The sequence below is a fragment of the Ursus maritimus genome, unplaced genomic scaffold (genome assembly GCF_017311325.1).
Source record: "Ursus maritimus isolate PB19 unplaced genomic scaffold, ASM1731132v1 scaffold_6, whole genome shotgun sequence".
In the NCBI taxonomy this organism is placed as follows: Eukaryota; Metazoa; Chordata; class Mammalia; order Carnivora; family Ursidae; genus Ursus; species Ursus maritimus.
Genome location: NW_024426774.1, coordinates 17,213,200 through 17,239,038, shown reverse-complemented (window position 1 = coordinate 17,239,038; position 25,839 = coordinate 17,213,200). Strand labels below are relative to the sequence as shown.

Sequence of the window (25,839 nt, the reverse complement as noted above, 5' to 3'; positions counted from 1 at the left end):
TGCCCATTTCCAAACCTAGATCCGCTCGGTGCTCCCCCCTTGGCTCAGGTGCACGTTGCTCATCCCTCATGACCTGTTCATCTTCCTCTTGATTTGCCTCCCACTGAGCTCATGGTTAGCTCCCGGACCAGTAACTCATTCTATACGGAACAGTGCCGAGAGGTCCAAGCTGTCTGGGGCTCTACCGCTAGACAGCGAATGATATGTGAGCTAACTGACTTGCCATCTCTGGCCTTCAGTTTTCTTACCTGTAAAATGGAAAAGCTAGGAGATCCACAGAGATTCACAGAGTGAACAGGCAGTGAAAACTATGAAGAAGAGTACAAACCAAAGATAACTGAAACCAGAAAGAGTTAATTTAGCCTAACGGTAAAATAGAACAATTTACCCATTTTTCTATCATTCTTAGACCCAGTTTGGACACCTATTAAGTACTGAAGAAATATATCATTTTCAACTGTCTGAATCCATATGCAGTTGATTTCGAAGCTTAATTGTATTTGAATGAGGAATCAATACATATAACAGCACTAGCATTACTGTGCTGAAAATCTGTGCATGTTTCTGATGCTTTCATAATATATTTCAATTTTCCCATTATTTTTCCATTATGATCCCATATTTTTGAAAGGATTCTTGGAGCATTGTAAAGTAGCACAAATCCCAAATGAATAGTAACGACTATTTGTTTCGATTTCAAGCTGCATTTGTTAGAATGTTCTGCAAGCTCCTCCCGGTTCCAGGCTGTCTTCTCTAACAGAGACACACCAAACAATCTAAAATACATCTATTTCCTCATGATCCTTCCTGGATTAAAAAGGTTGTCCCTCTTTCCTCACCTTGTATTATTATGAGTGACAGCCAGAGTCCCTCATGGTTTGGGTCCAGCCTTTCTTTCCATACTTGTGTCTCAGTTTTAGAATATACCCCCTTTTTCAGCCAGGCTGAGCACTGCAAAATCCCGTATGGGAAGAGATATTCTCAATGGTACCTTTGATCATTCTGATCTTATCCAGGATGCCTCTATTTTACCTTTTCCATAAACAATTTGACCCATTGGACAGATTCCAACTCAGACCCAAGCTCCTACTCAGGCCTTGGGAGCTTTTGGTTACTCTGGTCCTAGTACCTCTCTCCTTGATAAAACCTGACCCCTCGAACACAGGGCCTGGGAAGCCTCTTGATTTCTGGGACTACAATGCATTTAGTCCGTGGTGTCTTCAATGCCAAAGTCAAGTCCAGATGGATTCTCAGCCACGCTGTGTTTCCCAGCCCCACCCCATTACCCTGAGCCAGATTCTTCTTTTCCTAGGTAGTATAACTCCACTATGAACAGAATCAAGTCCACCAGTACAATGCTAATTTGCCAGCTGCTGGTCCTAACAGGCTCAAGAGCAAGAGAAAACACAGTGCAGATATGAGACAGCAAAGGTCAATGTGTCAATGAGGGAAATAGAAAATAAAGCCAGATGCTGAAAAACGGTGTCAGCAAAACTGCAGGTAGACTTCAGGCATCATGGCTCTATATTGGTTTGTTGAAAAAAAAAAATCAAGGGATGCACTGAAAGACTGGTCTAGCCACTGTAAGTTATCTAACACATTAGTAAATTGCATTCTAGGAGGAAAATTGGACTCTTCCCAGAACATACAATCCAGGTTGGTAATATCTCAAAATATTTAGAAGTTTTATTCAACCTGAATCTGCTTAGCACCTATTAATGTCAGTTTTGACACATAAAAGGTATGTTAAGTTCTCTTTGTTGGACATTTGGTGTGAATGCCTATCCAGCATCACCTTCCTCTGTAAAAGAATCCATAATTTCTTTGCTGAGCTGTTTTCCCTGATTTTCTGTTCATGCTATTGAGGGAGATGCCTTAACCCTTGGCTGTAGGATGGGCCTGTGACCCACCAGTATATTCCAATTCCTCCGGGCACAGTGACTGGTTGAGTAAAGGCAGGGCATCTTCCTCATTAGCTTAAGGAGACTCAATGTCAGAAAATGTATTTGAATATTTTGGAGAGATAAATTTGACCTGTATCACTGGGGTTCCCATCAGAGAAAGAAAACCAGTATGATGGATGGATTGACAGATGGGTGGTTAGATGGATGGACGGATGGACGGATAGTTTTCAAGAAGTTGACCTATGTAGTTGCAGGGACTAATAAGTCCAAAATCTATAGGGTGGGTGGCAAACTGGACACTCTTGGGCATGGGCTTCTGCTGAAGTTCAGAGGCAAAATTTCTTCCATGTCAAGGAAATCTTCCTTCTGTTTTTAGGGTCCTTCAACTGCTTAGGTGAGGCTCACCCAGATTACTGAAGATAATGTCCTTTAAAAATGTCCTTTTAATCTCCTTTTAAAGTCAATATATTATAGTTGTTAAATACATATACACTTGAACTTATTAGGTTTCAACTACTTGGGCATTTCCAAACTTCTTCAAAGAAAGGAAAATGCATAGGAGCCTTTTTATATAACCAGTCAGTGCCAAGACTTCATGTTATGATTTCAAATCAAGTATAGATACTCAGTAGCCAGATTCTCTTACAATTTGTTTAAAAAAAAAAGTTTTCTATATGGGATTTCCAATGACTTGTGTAGAATTCTCTGTAACTAACAGGGACTTTCTGTCATCCAAGCATCATCATACAGGGCACCCCCTAGGAAATACTGCTTTTGCAAGATGCTTGTCTATGATAAACAAATTGCATCACCCCAAATCAGCATGGCAGCTCCCTTCTTTTAGGTCAGTCCCTTACGAATCTGTAAAAGAAATATTAAGCCCACAAACAGGAACGACTAATTTAACAAGTCACCTTCCTGGGCCTGAGATCCAGCCATAGGGCCTGGCATGACCCCATATATTCTACAATCCCTGAGCACATCGGTCCGACTGGTTGACTCCCTGCAGTGAGGAGTAGGTGCAAAGGAGATGTCAGAATGCTCCAAAGGAGAGAAACAGAGACTGAGGCCTGTGTGGGTTCTGGTCAGGGCTCAGGGTGCTCTACTCCAGGGCACTGCCAACTCCAGCTAGTTCCAGGCACCAAAGTGTGACCAGAGTTGAAATAAGAAAATTTTAGGAAGGGAATCTCAAAGCACAGGGCCGCCTGAAGCAAGGGCCATGCTTACCTAGGTCTAAGGGGAATACCGTTCTGATGTCCACATTTTTCTCTTCTGTCAGTTCACATGATCAGAGCCAGAGCTCACTTCTTTCTTTAATTCTGCTCTCTCCCAGAATAGTAAATCTATGTTTGTGAATTGTGTATTTTTAGAAAGCACCCTCCATCCCCCTATACCACTATCCCTCAACACACACACACACACATGCGCGCGCGTGCACACACCCCTAAGTAGCATTCTTGTTAGAATAACTAAATTCAGAGCTGAATAGAGAGGATTAGGTGCAGTGCTCATCCTATATTCTCCTCTTACAGTAATTGATATAACATCAGTGCGACTTTGCTGGCAAAATTGATTCAAATCAAACCAGAAAAATTCAGCCTCAAGAACTGAATATGAGCTAAAAGATGGTAAGCAAAGAATAATAATATGTGGCAATGTCTTCAAATTACTCATATTTTAGGCTTTGTACAATTTGGAGTTGCAAAAATGTGTTTAACAAGGGTGGACTTTTTTTTAAATGTAATGTCTTCATCAATGATCAGGAAGCAGCACAAAGCACAATAATGCCTTTTTCAGTGATGTTAAGTTGAAGGCATTAAAAACATTGGGGAAGACATATAAATAATACAAATAGAGCTATAGAGGTTATAAATATGGATGGAAGGAAGAACAAAGATATTTCAGAAATATACAGAACAGTTGTGTCTACAGGAAAATATAATTGAAAACCAAGGAGTCTTCAGATAGGATATGGTTTCTGTGGTACTCTCTTCTAGCTCAGTGTCTTGTCCTGGCTGATTTGGGGTCAGTGACACATGGTATTCCAAGTGCATTGGCATAAGTAGTAATGCTGGCATTGGTCAATTAATAAAAGTGTAACTTTGAATTTTTTTTTTTATTTTCATAACGTGGCCATATACCAAACTTTATGAAATAAAATCTTCTTTCTTGTTGGGTTGCAAATATTTTAAGATCGCCACATTGCCCCACTCTTGGGGCTCCATATGTGTGATCTCTTCATAGTCTGTGCAAATCATGCCTCTGGAGGTAGGTAGTGGACATCTGCATGACTTTACATCACTGCCTTGATTTTTATTCCAGACCACTCCCTAGTGTGCAGTGATATTTGCATGATAATACCATATCTAGAATGTACAAAATGTCCATTGGGTTATGTCAAACAATCATTTGCTATGAATGATATAAATATTCAAATACTTAGCATTAGGCAGACCATGATATGTATGATTTAATGATTTACTGACAGTTTTTCTGGGGGAATTGAGTAATGTAGATGTCTCCCATATTACTCTCTGCAGGTTTTATTGCCTTGTAGATTTTTTTAGAGTGATTTCTGTTTATATATTTCATTAGGTTTCACATGCCTGTTAAGTTCTGATCAATTTACAGGATAAAATGCACCCACTGATTCCTCTGGAGGGAGGAGTCTCATTGTAAACTGTGTCAGGTTAGTGTCTCTCAGACTTGTTGATGGGGCTGGTGCAAGTTCTCCTGGCAGAAGCTTTGGAGTTTATAAATTTGGGCAAAACAAAACAAAACAAAACCCCCAAAAACATTAGTGTAGAACATTTCTCACTTCCTATGAGAATCCTTTTATTGGATGTCCATTTTTGCATTACCGTTTTCACTTTTGCATTATTTTTAAATTAGATTTCCAATAATCATACTTAAGAAACTTCTGTTTTCACATATATTAATACAATTATAAGTAAACATGGATTATTTTCCTCTGCATTATATTTTTTCTATTCTGATAGAGTCCTGAGTTAGTTCATAGAGAATTAGACTAAAATATCCCTAGAACCTAGAAACAGAAGATTTAAGTAATAAAATTCAATGTGTGTGTGTGTGTGTGTGTAATGGAATGTTACTCAGCCATAAAAAAGAATGAAATCTTGCCATTTGCAACAATATGATGATCTAGAAGGTATAATGCTAAGTAGGATAAGTCAGTCAGAAAAACACCATATGATTTCCACGTGTGGAATTTAAGAAACAAAACAAATGAACAGTAATCTCTCTTGTTCCTCTTTGACCCTTCATTCTTACTGCAGAAAGAGAAGATGTGTGTGTGTGTGTGTGTGTGTGTGTGTGTGTGTGTGTGTGCTGGAAGAGGTCCTTTTATTTTGTTCCGCCTTTAACATATTCACTCTAGGGCTGAGTGAGGCCAGCTAGGTACCAGGGACACACATTTTAGGGAGGTGGCCACTGTCAGGATTGTTCAGGGGAGAGTGAGCGTTTCTCTAAATTTTTGAATGAAGTTTCTATCTGTATGACCTACAAGCAGCAAAATTAGCAGAAATAAAAATTGAAATATTAAAACAGTGGATTAAAATACTAACACATAAAACCAGCTTGGACGGGTGGACTAAAATACTGTCCTAGGCTTTAATACATTTGAATGACTAATGGGTAGGACCTATAGCCCCATATGCCAGACTGCTGAGACACCCAACACCATTAGGGTATAGAAATTACTGGAGACAGCTCTTGCCCAAATCACGCTGTGGATCAGTGTGCCTTGCTGCTGAGAGCACCAAGCCCCATCACACTGGGGAAAAGCGTTATTTATCGGAATTTGCAATAAGATATCCCACCAGATGGATAATTTACTTCACATCCCTGGGTGAGGGGGAAATGCCCGGCCTCTGGGATCTGTTGTCCTGTTGAAACACACTGTACTTAAAATGGGACAAGCTCCACTAGAAGGAGGGGACAAGGTGGGGGTCCTGGTCCAGCCCCCAGTCCATCTCTCATGGCTGACAGTGCTGCCTCCCCTGGCCAATGTGTAGGGAGCACTACCAGCTCAAGTTCCTAAAGCCGCCAGCCTCCCTCTTAAGGCCAGGTGAGCACAATCTGTGTTCCACTGGTGTGATTATTCGGCTGCTGTCTTTGTTCCCTCCACTGGCCTGGGGGACATTACAGCTCACACAGAAGCCCTTACTAAACTCACCCAGCAAGGCTTACATGGTAGCTGACAAAGCATATCCTCGCTGAACGTTGAAATACTCTAATGAGAAAAGCCGTCTTCCAAAATAGGATGGCCTTGGACATTATCAGTGCCTCCCAAAGAGGCACCTGGGCCATTATCTATACACAATGTTATGTGTTCACACCTGATGAGTCTGCTAAAGTATCTTTATTAAATCACATGAGGACAGAGGTGAATGCCCTGAGTGATCCTACCACCCCCGGCCTATTTAATAAGTCAGTGGTTTGGATCACGGGGCTCCTGATGGAAAAAATTGTTACTTATTTTGGGAATCATTATCTTAATTTGTGTTCTCTCTTGCACGTGCCTACACTCTTGCTGTGGCATCTGTCTCCAGTGCAGTCACGTAGCTGCCAAAGGAACAACTCCTGGGCAGTGGAACCCCTTGCTGATGCTCCAGGAATATTTGGGAGGGGGCAGGGCCTGCAAGATTGAAGAGCAGGCAGGAGGTGTGGAGGGTTGGAGGAGGTCATTGAGAGGACGTGACCTCCATTTGACCTGCAGGCTGGGTCCAGCTAATTGGAGCTTCCTTCTCCCTCACCTGTCCTTGGAAGCTACCTTCCACCCATCTCTTCCACACTAGGAGCCAATATCAAGGTAGTGGCCTTGAGAGAGTGAGATGATTTGGGTGTAATATGAGATGAAACCCAGTTAAAGTTGGAATATAAACTTTTGATATTCTGGTGGGCAGGTGCTTGTGGCGCCCGACAAGCCTCAAAGGTAAGTTCGCTTGCTTATTAAGTCTGCCACCTACCAGTCTGGAGTGGCCTGTCTCTGTCTTCAGTCTCTCCTTGCCCCTGCCTGTGCGGGGGGCTAGTCTGCAAACTGTGTGTGCATGTGTTTGGTAGGGGGAAAATCACTTTCCAACTGAGTTACCAACCTGTTTGAGATAGGAGAGTGTTTATTATTAAAACTGGGTGTCTTTTTTTCTCAGGAAATTTTGATTCAACATGTTTATATCTGTGAAGTTATCTAGTACCTGATCCCAAAATATTTGCATAGCTATTTAATAAAAAAGGTCTTATTGTACTGACTGTGATTCCGTACTTCGCAACAATCTCTGTGTAATTCTGGAATTACTTTACGAGCTCTTTCAGACATGATGGATTGGCTATTGTGGAGGAATGGCATATGGTACTGGCAAATTATCCTTTTTTTATACTCACTGCATTTATAAAACCTCAATACAGCTCAGTCTCTTAATACATCTCTCCCTCTCTCTCATCTATATACACACATGTATAAATTTTTTTATTGAAAAATCAGATACATGAAGAATAGTACACCAAATATACAGCTCAAAGACTTCAAAAAGCTAAAACTCAGGCAACCACCACCTGAATCAAAAAACAGAAGATTGCCGGCAACCTAGAGGCTTTCCATGTGCCCATCGTCCAGTCACTACCCTCTCCAGAGTTAATCACTATGTTAACTTCTGTCACATTAATTTTGGCCACTTTTGAAATTTACAGAAATGGAATCATACAGTATGTGTTATTTTGTAACTGCCTTCCTGTTCTCAGCATTTTGTTTTTGAAATTCATTCATGTTGTTGCAATCTGCAGTTGTTTATTCTTACTACACGTTCCAGTTTTGTGAATCTACAGTTTATCCATTCTACCCTTGATGAACATGTGGGTTGTTGTCTGTATTTAACAATTAGGAATAGTGCTGCAGTGCCTGGCATATGTCTATTAGTGCCCAAATGTATACATTTCTGTTGGGTGTCCACCTCGCAACGGAATCGCTGAGTCCTAAGATAAACCTATGCTAAGCTTTAGTAAAAAGTATTAAATGTTTCTAAAGTTGTTTACAAATTTATATTCCCACTAGCATTGAATGAGAGTTTCAGATGCTTCATAGCCTTATCCTTTGCAGCACTAGATATTTTCAGGTTTTTGAAAAAAGTCTAGCTATTATGATTTTTGCCTAATGGCATCTAATCCTAGTATTACTTTGCAGTTATCTGATGATTAATGAAGTTAAACACCTTCTCACATGTTTATTGGACCATTTAGATTGTGTAAATGTGTGTGTGTGTGTGTGTGTGTGTGTGTGTGTGTGTGTAATGCCCATTTGGGGCTTTTGCCCACATTTCTGTTGTGTTGGGTGTCTTTCATCTTACTGACTTGGAGATATTCTTCATATATTCTGGATATCTGCATTGCAAATAGTTTTTTTGAATATCTGCATTGCAAATAGCTTTTCTCAATCCATGGTTTGTGTCTTTTGATGAAGAGATGTTTTTGATTTTACAGTAGTCAAATCCTTTCTTCTATGGGTTAGTGCTTTTTGTGTCCTATTGAAAGAGTTTGCTTTGTAAATGATCACATTTGAAACATTTTATTTCAATGTAGTTGTTTTGTTTTATAGAAAGACAATTGGTTTTTATATGATAACTTAAAAAGTGAACTTGTCAAATTCGACTCAATAGTTTGACTAGATTATTTTCGATTTCTTTATGTACTCTTTGTCAACTGCAAATTAATGATTGTTTTTATTACTTTCTTTCCAAACCTTACAACTTTTGTATATTCTTACCCCATTGCACTGGGTGAAACCTCCAGCATGATACTGAATAGAAATGGATATGGCTGACTTCCTCTGTTTATTCCCAATTTTAGAGGAAAACATTTAGGCTTATTGCTCTAGGCATTTTTTTTTTTTTTTTTTTTTTTTTTTTTTTAGGAGAGAGAGAGCACACACTTGCTCAGACACAAGTTGGGGAGGGCAGGAAGGAGAGGCAGAGAGAGAATCTTAAGCAGACTCTATACCCAGTGCAGAGCCCTCTACCTGGCTAGATCTCATGACCTAAGATTATGACCTGAGCCCAAATCAAGAGTCAGACACTTAACCGACTGGGCCATCCAGGTGCTTTTTTTATAGGTACTAGTGTATCACACCAAAATTTTCTCCTTTATTCTTACTTGCTATCAGTTTTTTCTTCCAGTATTATTGAGATATAGTTGATGTGTAGTACTGCGTTAGTTTAAGGTATACAGTATAATGATTAAATATATGTATATATTGCAAAATGATTATCACAATCAAGTTAATATCTATCACTTCACGTAATTTTTTTTCTTGTGATGAGAACTTTTAAGATCTGTTCTCTGAACAACTTTTGAATATACAATATAGTGTTGTTAACTATAGTCACCATGCTATATATTACATGCCCAGGATTTATTAGCTGTATGTAGATACACACACACACACACACACACACACACACATATATATATATATATGTATATTTATATATGTATCACATCTTCTTACATCTTTTTCCATTCATCCGTTGACAGGCACTTATCCTGGCTATTGTGAATAATGCTGCAATGAACATGGGGGTCCATATACCACTTTGATTATCTGTTTTCATTTCCTTTGGGTATATATCCAGAAGTACAATTGCTATTTCATGTGTTAGAGCTTTTAAAAATATTTTGAGGATGTTTTCTTTTTGTTTATATCAACTTTGATCCTTTTATTTTCAGCCATTGTGTTTTTATATTTAGGTTGTGTCTTTTGTAAGCTATTTAGTTTTATTAATTCTGACAAACTTTGTCTTTCAACTGAGCATTTAAAAAATTACCTTTACTGTGTTAGTATATTTTGGTTATTTTGGTTTATATATTCCAACTTACTACTTTCTATTTTTACAACCCATTTCATATTCCTTTTTTCTTCTTTGCTGATTTCTTGACCTCTTTTGGATTAATCACTCCAAAAATATACGTAATTCCATATTTTTCTGTGATCTTTTATTCTCTTAGGGTATCCTTTTGGAAACCAATATGCATTCTTGATTCATTGCCTTAGTGAATTCAAGCTGTTTTCACAAAGTACCATAGATTGGGTGGTTTATAAACAACAGAAATTTATTTCTTACAGGTCTGGAGGTTGAAAGTCTGAGATCAGTGTACCAGCATGGTTAGGTGATGGTGAGAGCCCTCTTCAGGGCCCTTCAGCCTTATTAATTCCTCAAAACTCTACCTCTTAATACCATCACATTGGGAGTTAGTAATTCAACATAGGAACTTTAGGGAAGACAAAAACTTTCAGTCTATAGCACTCAGTGTGAGAATTTTATCACTTCCCAGATAGATAAATCAAACTTTCTCTATGAAATAGTCACAATAATTATAGAGATTGTACATGAATGGACATGCTTAAATCATAGTCTGGCAAGGCACTCATTCAAGTTCTTTCCTGAAAAAAAATTTAAGCACCGACTCTGTATTATCCACTCTGCTAGTGGTATAAAATGAATCAATTATCCAGTGTTTCTTTGGCTCTTTTATGTTTTGGGCATTGGTGCTAAGGATACCAAGATGAGGAAAACTTGACATGGTCCTTTTGCTTCACACCTGTAATATACAGTCTAGTGAGAAACAGACAAAGTACAAAAAAAGTATGTAAGTGCTTTTAGTAATGAAAGAAATGCCAGTAATATATTAGCTGTTGTTATTACATCTACTTTACTGATAAGGATACTGAAAAAGATAGGTTTAAATGTTTTGCTAAAAGTGACATGGCTGGGAAATAGCATAGGAAAAGAGCTTTGGGAATGCAAGGGAGCTAAGCAACTGAATACACCTAGAGTAACTGGGGAAGGCTTCATGAGGGAGGAAGTCGTGGGAACTTGGCAGACATGGTTGGGCTGGCATTCAGGGAACGTATCCTGTGAAATGTCAGCACTGGACACGTGTGGGCATGTGTGTGACAGCAAGCCATGTTCGGAGAAAAATGAAGAGTCTGGTATGTTGGGATCTCAGGGTTTTAAAGGCAAGCTGTAGAAAAAAAAGGTTTTTGAAGAGAAAAATACAGTACCTAAACTATTCTGATCAGCATTGATAATCTGTCTGTCCTACCTTCCATAGTCCTAATATCTAATACTTACGGAAGACTTATCGTGTGCCAGACAGTGTAATAAGCACTTTACATGTGTTAATTCATTTTGGACTCAGAAGAAACCCTGTTAAGTATAAATTTGAAAAGAATAACAACTGATATACAGAGTGGATGAGTAACTTAATCAAGGTCACACTTCTAATTGGTAGAGCTATTAAGATTGGATGTAGCTTTGCTCTTAATTTCTATACATACTGAGTCTCTGTTCTCTCTTACAGTCCGGCATTGTTAGGTATATTATACATAATAGATGTATACTATTATATTATACACATGCAATATTTTAATATAGTTAATGTTAGTTATATCATGTGCTATATTAGGTGTATACTATATATTAAAACACTCAGCATTATTAGGTGTATAATATAAAAGATCTTACTCCCCAACTGAAATGTAAACACGTCAGGGACTTCTGTCTATACTGCATTAACTTCCTTTAAGTGATTTTTAGAGAGCTCTGTCATTATGTGGTTGGTACTTGTGGAACGAAGGATTATATATTGAAGAATGGTAGATGTCTGATATATTGGCAAATTAGAATATGTATACACACACATACATTCTGATTTGTATATATTCTTAATATAATACTAAAATTAGTTAAAATTAATAATATAAATATATATTAAAATGATATATTTAGAGTTGGTTTGTGTATGTATATGTATATATATGTGTATATACACAAAACCAACCATATATACAAAACCAACCCTAAATATATCTTCATTTTTCATTTGAATGATTTAGTGTCTTTTATCATTAAGAAATGAGTAAACATTTCAGATTAATGGATTCTTGAAAAGAGCTTACTTTCTCAGGTGTGGTAGAAATTATGACAATCAACTAAAAAAAGAAAACCCTAATTTAGGAATATTTAAGAAATACATATTTATTTTGCATTGATATATAACCCACTGTCCCCCAAATAATTTTACCATGGCTGAGAGCATATGTAGTATAAGCTCTCTATATAGTATATTATAGTGTGTGCATATGTGCGTGCATGTGTGTGTGTGTGTGTGTGTGTGTGTGTGTGTGTTGTGGACAGTAGCTGTAAGCCCTCTTTTGCATTCAGACCCAAGCTTGACTTTGCCTGAGGGCTGGGTTGAGTGAGGATAAGAGTTTCCAGCTTTTCAGGAATAAACTCCTCTCCCTGATTGTCAGGATCTTCCACAATGCTGCCTCATTCTCTTACCTGCTCTTGCTCTTTCCCTACACACGTGGCGGCACTTGTTGCCCTCTACTTCACACCAGTGCCTCCTCAACCAACCCATGTTACACAAAGTAGTGTGCCGGGGAACACTTCTTTGCTAGCTAGCTGGTTGACCATTTTCACCATGACGTAGATAGGGAGCTAAAAGACCTGGGTCAATGCTTTTTTTGTGACCTGAAACAAATGATATTTCTTCTGCTTGGGTATGATTTTTCTTATCTGTAAAGGGAGGAGTTGATACCAAATGTCTTTTAACATCTAAGTTTTTCTGAGAAGGGAAATGAGTACTGTGAATTAATTTCTTGTTGAAAGAACAAATTTGCCTTTAAAAATCAGACACATTATAAATATTAACGGTAGGACACATCCGGGTAGTGTTGGAGACAGTTCTCCATGGGTATAGGACCCTGGTGGGCATGGTTGAGATTTGCACATTGACCTCATCCTGGTGCCTGGAGTCCTCTTGACGTAGCCTTAATTATATGCTGTGTGAGTTAAATTGAAGGATCTGGCTCCTAGTCCCGTCAGATTATTCAGAGTGGCTGGCAGTAGTATATTCATGGGGAAATTCAGACATGCTAAGATCGTATAGAAAAGAGGGCTAGATGTTACAGGAGATATTTCTCTTTCTCATGTTTCTTCTCTATGTCTTGTAAGAGAAGAATGACATTGTCTGTAGTTTTGGACTATCTTTTCGAGAATGTACACTGAGAAAGCTTAGAAGGTGGAGATCATGCTCCCCTCCAGAGCACAGGGCAGGCACGCGTGCATACTGCCCAGCACAGAAGGCTTAGGTTTCCTGTGACATGTCCTGTAGTGCACGCAGTTCTCATTTGGCCCTCTTGTGTAGCCCTAGAGAATAGGGGCTTAGATAACCAGCGTGCGCGTGCACACGCACGCACGCACGCACGCACGCACACAATGCTGGCCCTCTGGCTACTGCTACTGTGCTGAAGAAGGAATTGTCTCTCATCTCTGAATCAAGAGTTTTGTGCCAGCATCCGTGAGACTGTGGCAAACTGACTTACTAGCTTGGAGCAGGATAGCATTTTAGACCCTTCATGGTTCTTGAGAAATAAAATTTTAGGATTTCTTTCTACATCCCTCTGGATCTGTCTTTCCCCCATTCCTTTCTAGAACTGAGGCCCACAAGAGTTTGAATAACAAGGCTAAGGTTTCACAACTTATTGGTACTAAACAAGAGACTAAAGTCTAGATTTCATGACCCTTTGGTCCTGGACTTCTTCCACTAAAGTGTTTTCAGTCTAAACAGATACTGGAAACATGCATGCTGTGCAACAGTTGAAACTTTTAATAACTTCTGTGTCTCTTACCTGCTGGTTAAAAGCCTTCTGTATGGAGTAGTCTCTAGGACTGTGCAATTAATTAAAATGTGAATTTAATAGATACTTTGGTCAGGTACTTATATATCTAAAGAAAAACACTTTTAAAGAAAAAGATGAGACACTGCACTAAAACCACTTGTGATCTAAGTAAAAAAGGAACATCCTGGTTAAAACGGAGTTTGTGTTACAGTACGGAAGTGAAGTGACAAATGGCACAGCTAAATCTTTGCTAGCATTCATTTGTGCTTTTGGCAATTTTGCACAGACTTGATAAGTGGTTAGTGAAATGTTTATGCATCCAGTATGAATAATCTCAAGGCTTCTCATAGAATTTCCCTAAATTTTGTGCTGTTACGAGGTTTGGTTTCTAATTGAAGTCAGAAATGTATCTGTGTATAACTAGTAAGAGAATCAAGTAAGGAGTAAAGCTGAAACACCTTTTATGATATCTGAGACTGGGTAGTAAGCGACACACTCTTATCAGAATAGAAACGACACCAGAGATAAGGGATGGGTCCCACCATCTCTTCACCCACTCCCCAATCTCACATACACCCTGTGGGTGTAAATCAGAGTCTCTGTTTTGTTTTGTATTTTTCTTGTGTATAGATTTTCCTCCTCTGAGAGTCTTGTTCACTCATGTGACAGTTTTGCAGTGAAAGAGAAAGATCTTAACACCCACCCACCCCATCCTCCCCACCCCCAAAACAAATTTCACTGTTCAGGTTTGCGGATACTTGATATTCTGCCTTTTATGGTTTATGCAAATGGAAGTATTGTCTCTATAAAATCCAAATGCATATCCTTATCCTCCAGGAAGATTTCAGTTTCTCCAGCTGCAGTTGTTCCAAGTTTATTGTTTTTTAATCAACTATATTTGAATAACTCTCTCTGTTTCTAATTTGATAATATACACATTTACATGATGCTACAATTTAAGGATTTCCATTTAAATTAATTTGGGGGGGGCTGAGCTCACTGCTGCCCTTGGTCCCTGGGTTCCTTGCTGGCACTGGGGCCAAGCAATCATGGTGAATTTACTTCAGATTGTGTGAGACCACTGGGTTCATAGACTCTCCCCTATGGGATTTGTCTTTGGATGTTATCTAGACAGAAAAAATGATGAAAAGCTAACTGCCTTCAGGAACAAGAGTATGTGATTTAAAGGGGAATTGAAACCCAGTGATGACGTTACCAGAAAGTAAAGGCTATGGTTGAATTACAGAATATTCATATTTTGTAAATGGTGAGAGAAAAACATGTTAATAATTTTTAAAAAAGATTAATTAAACTAAAATTAATTTATTTTTGGGCTATTGCCTAATAAGGGTTTAGGACCTTAGAGTTCTCTTTCTCTGTCTCTCTCTCTATGTGTACACACACACACACACACACAAACACACACACACCTTTCCTCCCTCACCCCTTTCGATCTGGAAATTGCCCCTCCCCAACCCAGTAGAGGTCTGGACACTTATTTTCTGAAGAGATTAAACTAAAAGAAGGTGATCGAGTCACCAAACACATGTGAAGGTAGAGAGCGAACACAAAAATAAAGGAATTAAGTAAACACCTACACCAAATAATGAGGCCACAGGGGCGTTATTCTACCTACCATATTTATATTTTGAATTTGGGAATCTCCATTAATGGAAAAGGTCAGCTGGCAGTATCTGCTTTTTTTTTTTTTTTAAGAATTTATTTATTTACTTGAGAGAGAGAGAGAGTGAGAAAGTGAGAGAGAGAGAGCCTGAGCAGGAGGGAGAGGGAGAAGCAGGTTCCCCGCTGAGCATGTAATCAGACATGGGGCTCTATCCCAGCACCCTGGAATCATGACCTGAGATGAAGGCAGATGGACTGAGCCACCCAGGCACCCCAGCTTGTGGTATTTACTAATAAAACTTATGATCAGAGTGAACTGATACTTGTTAAAACTACATTCTACTGGAAAATTTACTTACCTGGTTTTATACTAGATTATTAAAATATTTAAAAAATATTTAATATGTCAAGATGTTCTTTACATTGGCGACATAGGAAATGATAAAAGTATTTGTTGAGGAAGGCTTAGCCTGATTCAAGATAAGAAAATATGCCTTAGCTGTATACTCATAGAGTGTTCTCTATGAGTAGGTTTGATCTACAATACAGTTAGCAGAACATAGGTATCATAGATAAATTGGACTCTGGAACCAGACTAGCTAAATTCAAATCCTTGATCCATTTATTTGCCAATTTCCCTCTCACTAAGTTTCCCTGATAGGAAATGGGGACTTCGGGGGCTAAGGATAGCATCTGTCTTGGAGAATTATTGTAAGAATTAGTTAAAATAAAATATGTAAAGCACTAAGGACAGTGCCTGGTACATAAAAAATATTTAGTAGAGGTTAACTATATTTCTATTAATGAATGTACAAAGAATTATAAAGATACAGTGGATTCTGAAATACATACCTGGTCACTTTAAGAATTTATTGAAAACCACAACCAATGTGTTAGCTATTAGAATATTTTCTCTTTTATCCCTGTCTGGATTCATCTTCCCAGGTCTGATGACTGCCTCATCATGTCTGATGCTTTCTCTTCTTATTTGAGGTCTAGGATGTACTAAAATGTCTGTTTCTTATTTCAGGACTCTATTAATAAATCTTAGTTTATGTGTGTTTTCTCAGCGTATGAGAGGAAGTGATGTTGGTTAAACACATAGCCTTTGAAGTTAGGTGACCTGGATTTAACCTCTTATAAGATCTGTGACCATGGACATATTCTTTAAACTTTTGAGTCTAGTCTTCTGACCTGAAAAATGGAATTATAATAGTACCTAATTCATACTTTTGATGGGAAGATTAAATAAAATGGTACATTTAAAGCCCTCTGAACACAACTACCTGGTCCAGCCAGCTAAGAAAATGACCTTAGTTGGCCTTAAGAGACCAATTCAGTATCAACTGATTACCAGGTGATTAATGCTTCTTCGGGAGGGGACAGAAATATTGGCGGAACATTTAATATTTAAACTGTAACTTTGTGGAAAAGTAAGTCTTTATTAGACAAAAGAGAGGAAGTTAAAAATTCTTGGAAATTGCAGATGCCAAGAGATAATAAAATGCATGGACTAAGTTATCCATGTTGCAGGAGCCTGGGTATAGGCTAAAGCTTCAAATAGCAGCTAGGTTCCAGGGGAAGCCACAGGAGCAGAAAATATATCTTCTTTGTGTGTTTGCTTACTAGAGTATTTATGTTTCTAACAAAAATAGTGAGTATTATAAGGAGGAGGAAGTAAATAAATACTATTATCTGCCTTTGCATTTGGAGAATTGCTTAGCTGATATAATGATACTGAAATGAGGTCTGTGCAGAAGCTAAAACTTGGTCTGTTTGGGGAATGTAGATAGATTTTTCAGTCAAGGCAGAAGTCACGACCACATTTATGTTTTTTATACCAAGAATGAGGCAGAGATTGTAGATTTAGACGCGTTTCTCTTTGTCATTGTTTTCTTTACTTCTGGAAGCCCCAGCCTCAGGACTGCCTGACATGTAGGTTCCTCCCCCTTCCCCATCAAGGTCTCATTGTCCCAGATGATTTTCTTGAGACTATGTCTTTTCTCTTTAAAAACTCTACCCAGGGTCCTACTTTCAGCTAGCTGTCACAAAAGATAAGATCTAATAAGTTATTTTTGCCATAAAATGAATGATCAATAACTTCAAATCTATGACCACAGGTTCCCCCTACACGCAGGCATAGCAGATCTTATATTTTATTCATAGCTTTAATTAACTATATTATTAGTGATAATATGGCAGAAGAGTTCCCTATTGCAAGGGAAATCTCTAGAGATCATCTACCTGTGCCAATTTCGCCACTGTTCTGAGACAGGGAGTCTAGCCTGCAGTTCTTTTTTTTTTTTTTTAATAATAATAATTTTTTATTATATTATGTTAGTCACCATATAGTACATCCCTAGTTTTTGATGTGAAGTTCCATGATTCATTACTTGCGTGTAACACCCAGTGCACCATGCAATATGTGCCCTCTTTGTGGCTTCCCTGCGAGGAATACTGTCACAGTATCTCTGGTTTGTTGAATTTCAAGGACCAAAAATGAAAGACCAACCACCCTCTCTTAGTTCTCTAAGCACTAATTGCATTATTTTATTCAGAAATGGTGTTCAAGTAAGCATAAGACCTAAATATTTGGACTTCAGTGAACTCTCTTGTTTTGAGTGCTGGTCAGCACCACAGACAGCAGCCTCTGAGCACCAATGGGGATGAAAATATTTCTGTTGTACAAATGAAGCATTTATCATTTTCAAGCATTTATCATTTTCAAGTTATTGATATAAACCAATTTTCCTTGAAAGATAAAACCCAAGAAATCTAGGGGTAGTTTGTGCATGATTCCCAGATTGTTGCATAAATCATGAACTGTCTGGCACTATTTCTTTACAACAGTAAGTGAATTTTACCATTAACAATAGATACCTGCCTTCTTCTTTTAAGCCATTTTAATTTTGGCTGTTCTTCATAGGGTATTGATAATTAATTGCATCAACTCTACTACTTTAATAAAACTGGTCATCCACAAAGCAAATATGTATTGCTTAATTTTCAGTTTGAGAGTTGATAACCACTGAAAATTAATCATCCATAGAAAGGGAACTAAGCAGCACTTCTAATCTCTGCAAAGATTGCCAGTCTATTAGAGTTATGTGTTATAATCAATTCACTTATAACTGTATAATTTATAAGCTCCAAATTAGATCAGCTATCTATTAGACCTAATAAAAATGGAAATGTATTAATCAGATTAGAAAAATAAAAAGGAAAATTAGCAAGGAATTGGATGTGATACTGCTAGAAGAAAGAACAATGACAACTTTTGGTGTGAAACCGAGTGGATTAAACTGGTTTACCCTGTGGACAACAATGTGCTTTTATTGATGTTTCTCTGTATTGATATACAAAAGTATAAAAGAAGGCTCTTCTTGGAAATTATATGGAAGCTAATATGCATGAACAAAAGTTTTTTTACATCATCTGTTACTTCCAAGAAGAAATAGCATTTACCAACCACTTATTACATGCTAGGTGTGGGGCTAAGCCTACAGACACAGGCGTACATTTTGAACTCACTTTCTAAGTTATAGACCTCATTTACTATTTTTTGGTTTCTAGATATCCAGGTCAAAGAAACACTGATTAGGTTTGTACTCATGTTTCAAAACCATGAATATTTTACGTTTGGTAAAGTTTTAATGCTGATTATGAAATCTAGTTTCAGTTTTATGCCATGCTCCTTCCTTTCTTCATTTTGCTCCTTTACTTACCAGCTTAAGTGGGGCTGGACTCATGCTGAACCAACAGAAGTAACCAACAACCATAAACTAACAGTAGCAGTAAGAAAAGTAACAGTAGAAATGAAATCACTTCCGTAAAAGTATGCCATAAAGAATAATATTTTCATGGTTTTTAAACATTCCTAGTTTTCTTCCAAGTGAAAGAGTTTCCAACTTGAAAGAAACTGCAAAAAACAAGTAACAAAATGCCTCTGATCTATAAGTAACCATTACTTATACATTAGAAACTTTATAGCATTTAGCGTAATAAAAGCACAAAACTGAATTTTTGTTAGTCACTTATTTGTTGGTTTTGTCTTTTGAAATGTGGATTTTCTTCTCCATCTACCTCCAAAAGATACTGAGCATATGTCTGCAAAATATTATGTATGTACATATGTATGTAATATCTGTATAACTCAGTTATCATGGAGTGAATTTGCATGTGACTAACATATATCACTTACTTTTTTCCAAGTTTTAATTTTAATTCCAGTTAGTTAACATACAGTGTTATATTAGTTGTAATAACATAGTGTACAATGTAGTGATTCAACACTCCCATACATCACCCTGTTCTCATCACATCAAGTGTACTCTGTAATCCCCATCATCTGTTTAACCCAGCCGCCCACCCATCTCCCCACTCAGTCTGTTCTCTGTAGTTAGAGTCTGTTTCTTGGTTTGTCTCTCTCTCTTTTTCCCCTTTGCTTGTTTGTTTTGTTTCTTAAATTCCACTTATGAGTGAAATCATATGGCATTTGTCTACCACTTATTTTAAATCTACGCTGCAAAGAAGTAACGAGCACCAGGACTTCAGCTTTCTTTGACGACGCTGTGTCAGTATACAACATTCATTTTTACAGTTTTTCTTTATGTTTGTTTATCTAGTGTTATGAATTTTCTCAATATTGTAGCATGTCTATACCCAGCATCTGGTAATACCATGTATTTATGTGGAGTACATATATACATTTATATGAAGTTTATTTTGCATTCTCTATTTTAAAATAATTAGTTTTGTTTTTAATTTTGATCATGTTTTATATGCAGTCACTTTTGTTTGGAAATATTTTTTGAAAGAATTCAGAATAACAATATATCTCTGGATTTATCCCAGATATTTAAAATTCAATTAATTTCTCTTGAACCATCAATTTCCAGAAGATGGAAAAGCAGGGAACACTTCCAAACTCAATTTTTGAGGTCAATATCATCCTGAAAACATAAATCAATAAAGGCAGTATAAGAAAAAATATATATATATAGACTAGCATGCTACATGAAAACACAAGCAAAAATCCTCAACAAAATATTAGCAAATCAAACTCAGCAATATATGAACACACTGTGATGACCAAATGGAGCTTATTCTATTAATTAAAGGTTGGTGCAACATTTGAAAGGCAATCAATGATATTTACCATTTCAACAAATTAAAAAAAAAACTTATATGATCTTCTCAATAGATGCAGAAAAAGTACTTGCAAACTAAAAACATCCACTTATAATAAAACTCTCAGCAAACTAGAAACAGAAAGAAATGCCTTCAACCTGGTAAAGGAATCTACAAAACCCCCTTATCTAACCATTCACTTAAAAGTCTAAACTGAATTCTTTACTCCTAAGAGGGAAAAAGCCAAGGATGTCTGCTCTTAACCAGCCCTAATCAACATCATGCTGGATGTCCTCACCAGTGTAAAAAGGCAAGAAGAATAAATAAAAGGCATCCAGATTACAAAGGGAGTAATGAAATTGTATTTATAGGTGATATGATTGTTTATATAGAAAATTCTGAAGATTCTACAAAAAAGCTATTAGCACTCATGACTGACTTGAGCATATTTCCAGACTATGAAAATGATACTAAAACAAATTATATTTCTATATATTAGTAATAAACAGCTTAAAATAAAACTTAAAAATTTATAATAGTACCAAATACATGAAAAAATTACATGTAAAGCTATCAAAATATGTGCAATTTCTATTTGTCAGAAACTACAAAATATTGATGAAAGAAGTCAAAGAAATATTAATATATGGGTAAGTATATTCTGTTAATGGTTTGGAAGATTTAATATTGCTAAAGTGTCAGTTCTCCACAAACTAATAAATAGATTCAATATAATCCTATCAAAATCCAGAAGGACATTTTGAAAGATTGACTAATTCTAAAGTGAAATCCATGTACACAGAAATGAAACAAAGAATATTCAAAACAATTTTGAATTGAAAAAAAATTGGAAGGAATCACACTCTCCAATTTTAATATTTACTGTGGATAGTGTGGTATTGGTGATAAGTTGGACACACAAATCAATGATGTAGAATAAAGGGTCCAGAAACAGATCCACATGTGTATAAGAACTAACTAGCATTTAGGATTGATTGAAGGCAATTCGATGTAGAGATAGCAGGAACTGTTGACATCTATCAGCAAAAAATGAATCCTGACACTCTCACACAAAATATATAAATTAACACAAAATACATTCTAGCCCTAATGTAACACCTAAAATTATAAAACGTCCGAAAGAATATAAGGAGAGAATCTTTGTAAACTTGGGTTAGATACAAGTTGCATATGTATGACACAAAATAACATAATAAATCTGGCTTTGTTTAAAATTAAAACAAAGCACATGAAATTTCTGTTCTTCAAAAGACAGTATTAGGAAAATGAAAAGACAAGTTATTGATTGGGAAAATATTTGCCAAACTCACATCTGCTAAATGATTTCTATCTAGAATTTACAAAAAAAACATTCAAAACTCATTAATAGGAGAAACAATGCAATAAAACATAATGGACAAAGTATTTGAATAGGCACGCCACCAAAGATAATATACAAATATGAGATGCTGAATACAAATACTGAAAATTTTTTTCAGTAGGGAAATGCATATTAAACCAAAATGAGATATCACTACAGGTTGATTAAAATGTCCAGGAAGATAATCCCACCTGATATATAATAACCATAGAACCCAGTAATCCCACTCCTAAGTATTTGCCCAAGATAAATTAAAACTTATGTTCACACACATATAGATATGTTTATGGTGGCTTTATTCATAATCAACCTGTTAATTATCACACAATGTTCTTCAACTGTTAAATGGATACACACACTGTGGTATATCCATGTAGATGAGTAATACTGCAACAAGAAGGGTAAATCTCACATGAACTATACTAAGTGCATAGTGCCCTGTATACTACGTATTCTATGGTATTTTTGTATGTGATATTCTACAAACCAGTGAGTGTGCATGTGAGGCACAGAGAGTGAGGGAAGAGATGCCTACACACTATAGAATTTTCTTGGCCGGTGAAACTGCTCTGTATCCTGACTTCAGTGGAGAAGCTAGGAGTATGCATTTATCCAAACTCAGAAACGTACGCTTTAATTATGTCTCACTAAAATGAAATACATAATAGAACTGAAATCAGGGTAAATAAACTTAAATGATAATGAATTCCAAAAGCAAGTCACATGTTTTGACTTTTTTTTTTTACAAATTAATAGCTGATTTAAAATGCATTTATTAGAGATTAAATGAATTAAATGTACAGTGCTTTTACAACAAAATGGGTTATTCAGATTTCAAAAAATTACTCTTTCCTGTTAGAGTTCAGCAGCAAGATGCTAAGGTTCAACCTAATTCGTATTTGTCCTGCCTCACATTGAACACTACTTTTAAACAGTCCGGAGTATCACACAGATACACAACTGTTTCCTCTCTGCCATTTGCTCCTCATGCTGCTGTAACGAGCTTCCACTACTCAGTTTCCTTAGCACTGCTCTCACTTTTACCTGGACCTCTCAGATGTTCAATGCAATGGGATTGTTTCAAGTTTCATCATAACATACCTCAGGGCATTCAGTACTATTGACATTTTCATCCTCCACAGAAAAGCATTTTTCATTTCTTGAGTTTTCCCATATCCTTTACTGATTCCCATTCAAACTCTTTGGCTACTCCTCTATTATTCTTCCAGTGGCTTCTTTTCTTTTGTGGATAAGTTAAAATTTGCCATTCTCCATTCTTACTCTCTTTTCAATGTATGCATTCTTCCTGGGTAAGCTCATCTCCTCCCATGCTTTATACAGCTGTCAGTATGCTTATGACTCCCCAAGCCATGGTTGCCCCCCAAAAGCATTATCTCAAGTTGCAGACTTACATTACTTTAAGCTCGCTCATCTCCATCATCCTGAAGCTCAGTGAGTAGCTGTCATTTTCTCTTCACTCAATGATGTCGTCTCTGCAAACATGTTCATCAGTGTTTCTTGATCTCTAATATACTCCAGAAGTCTTCTGCTTTCCTCCAAACTAAGGATGAAGTTAGCCGTTTGGCCACATTTTTTGAAGGATGGATCCTTGGGAGTCACAATGTAATTGAATCAGTGTTGTGTCAGATAATCTTAAGCTGGAGGAAAGGGACAATTTATACTTGAAATAAGATCTTGATCTCCTTTTCTCTCTCTTTCTTTCTCTTATTCTCTCTCCTGGTATTTTTTTTATTTCCCTTGGCTCGTAAAATGGCTGGATATATCTCCTCTTGGTTAGAAGTTTTCACCATATTAGATAATTTGGGATACGTGCTTTGATAAATTTAGACATTTGAGCAAAGTCCCTTTTATTCTCTTACTTTGGCTCTTGTGTTCTTTTTCTTCTTTTCTTTGGATCTCTTAAGATTCGGCAGAGATTTGAAAGAACAAGAAGTCTATAGTACAAAAATATAAGCATTTGGGCATCAAAGATAGAGGAAGAGAGAAAGATGCTTATATAGATTATTATATTAATGGGAAAAGAGAGTCATTTGTGGGGTAGGGGTATGCTTCTCTGTGATTTTAAGCTAACTAGAAGACTAGGGGAGGTGCCCAAATGTATAAGATTTTGGTCTGGGTATTGCCAATGTCAGGGAGTAACAGGGGAAAATAGACTAGCTGCCCTACATTCTGCTTTATTTAGCTTGTGCTGAACTATTTTCCCACCTCGATGAACATTTTCATTCCCCTTAAAGAAAGTTGATAAGTTCTAAAAGTATAGAAAAATACACATAATAAAATATCAAATACAAAAATACCAGCCAGCCAGAATAAAGAAATGCTAATATTTTATTGCTTCTCCTTCAAATTTCTTTTTATTTTTAAATAAAAGGCATACTGTATAACATTATGGGAGATGGTAAAGCCCTCTTTGTTCCCCATTGCAATGACATTATCTTATCTCTTTTTTCCAAGGGATAAACACTATCCCCAATATGATGTGCATCCTTCCTATTCACACTTTTAGTATTTTGTCACTTATATATCCATAAGCAAGGCATTGCTTAGCATTGCTTTAAAAATGTATATTAATGCTGTCATAGTGTATATATTATTCGAGAATGTATTTTTACTCAGTATTATGTTTTTGAGATCTATTCATGTTCACATGCATTAACTGGTTTTTATTGCTGTATGAATTGTGTGAATGCACAATAATTTATTATTCATTCCCTTAACTAAGGACAATGCTGCAATAGATATTTTCATGCATATTTTCTGTGGTGAATATGTGCAAGAGTTTCTCCTGGGCATATATTTAAAGTCGGCATTGCTGAGTCACAGATTATATATCTCAATATCCAGAGATTGACAACTTGCCCTCTAAAATGTTTTACCATTTTGCTCTCTCACCCACCAATGAATGACAGTTTTCATTTCCTTTGTCTTTGTCAAATCTTGGCAGTATCAGAATTTTGAGATTTTAAATTTAAATTGGTATTAATTAACATATAGATAATTTTCATTGATAATTAAAGAAGGGTATTTCTTCATATGTTTGTTGGTGTTTATTTTTTGGTGAATTGCCTATTTAACAAAACAAACAAGCATTATTATGGAAAACATATATACTGAGATGTGTGTCCACATAGCTTAAATATCATGACTGAGAACTGAGGCCACCTGTGTCAGCATGTCTACATGATTTATTCCACGAAATTCTTGCCCAAGAAGATGAGTCTATAAGCCAATAAATATTTTCACTATTTGCTTCAGGAAATTCTTGCACACCAATAGGTCTAAGAAAAGAGTTTGCTCATCTGGGCAAATGGTCACCCTACAAGATATTAGATTGCTCACCTGAGTAAACAACTGGGTTATCAAACAACAGTTCATTTATCTTGACTTATTTCAAGATCATTGCCTCTTAATGTCCACCACAATTATGTCACAAACTTCTCTCAAAATTAAGCAGTTCTGCAGCCTGAAGAATTACCTTATCATTTGAGCCCAGACTCTACAACCTATAAATGTCCTTCCTTGATATCCTTATTCTGAGTCACTACTATGACTGTGTCAGTGCCCTCCTTTACCACAATAAGTCTTATAAATTTAGCCTGATTTTACCTACCTAAATTTAGGTAAGTCAAAAGGTTTATTGATGATCTTTGGGGAGTCAACAATTGACAGCACATAAGCAGGATAACATGATGATTTCTCCTCCCTATATATTTGTTACCCAATTTAAATAATAAGCAGTCTTATTTCATCTATATTTCCCTACCCACTTCCTTCTTCATGTCCAGATATTTTGAATTAATCCTTGACATCATATCATTTCAGCTCATTTGTTAATTAGATTGCATGTTTTCTCATTTAAAAATCAAATATATTGTAGACATTCATACTGTTTCTATTTATGTACTTCAAATATCTTCTCCAATTCTTTTGCTTGGCTTTTATTTGTGATTCATTAATATACAGAAAGTATTTATTTCTTAACAATTTTATAATTTATTTTATAAACTTGCTTCTTAAAATACATTGAAATTATTGTTGTGTGTAGAATTAGGTAGATATCTGAGTTAATACTTTTCCATATGGAA

General features: G+C 36.6%; 1 pseudogene; it reads left to right on the top strand.

Annotated features, from left to right (window-relative positions):
* Positions 1–14,648: 14,648 nt before the first annotated feature.
* LOC103671938 lies at positions 14,649–14,825 on the top strand (annotated as a pseudogene).
* Positions 14,826–25,839: the final 11,014 nt, after the last annotated feature.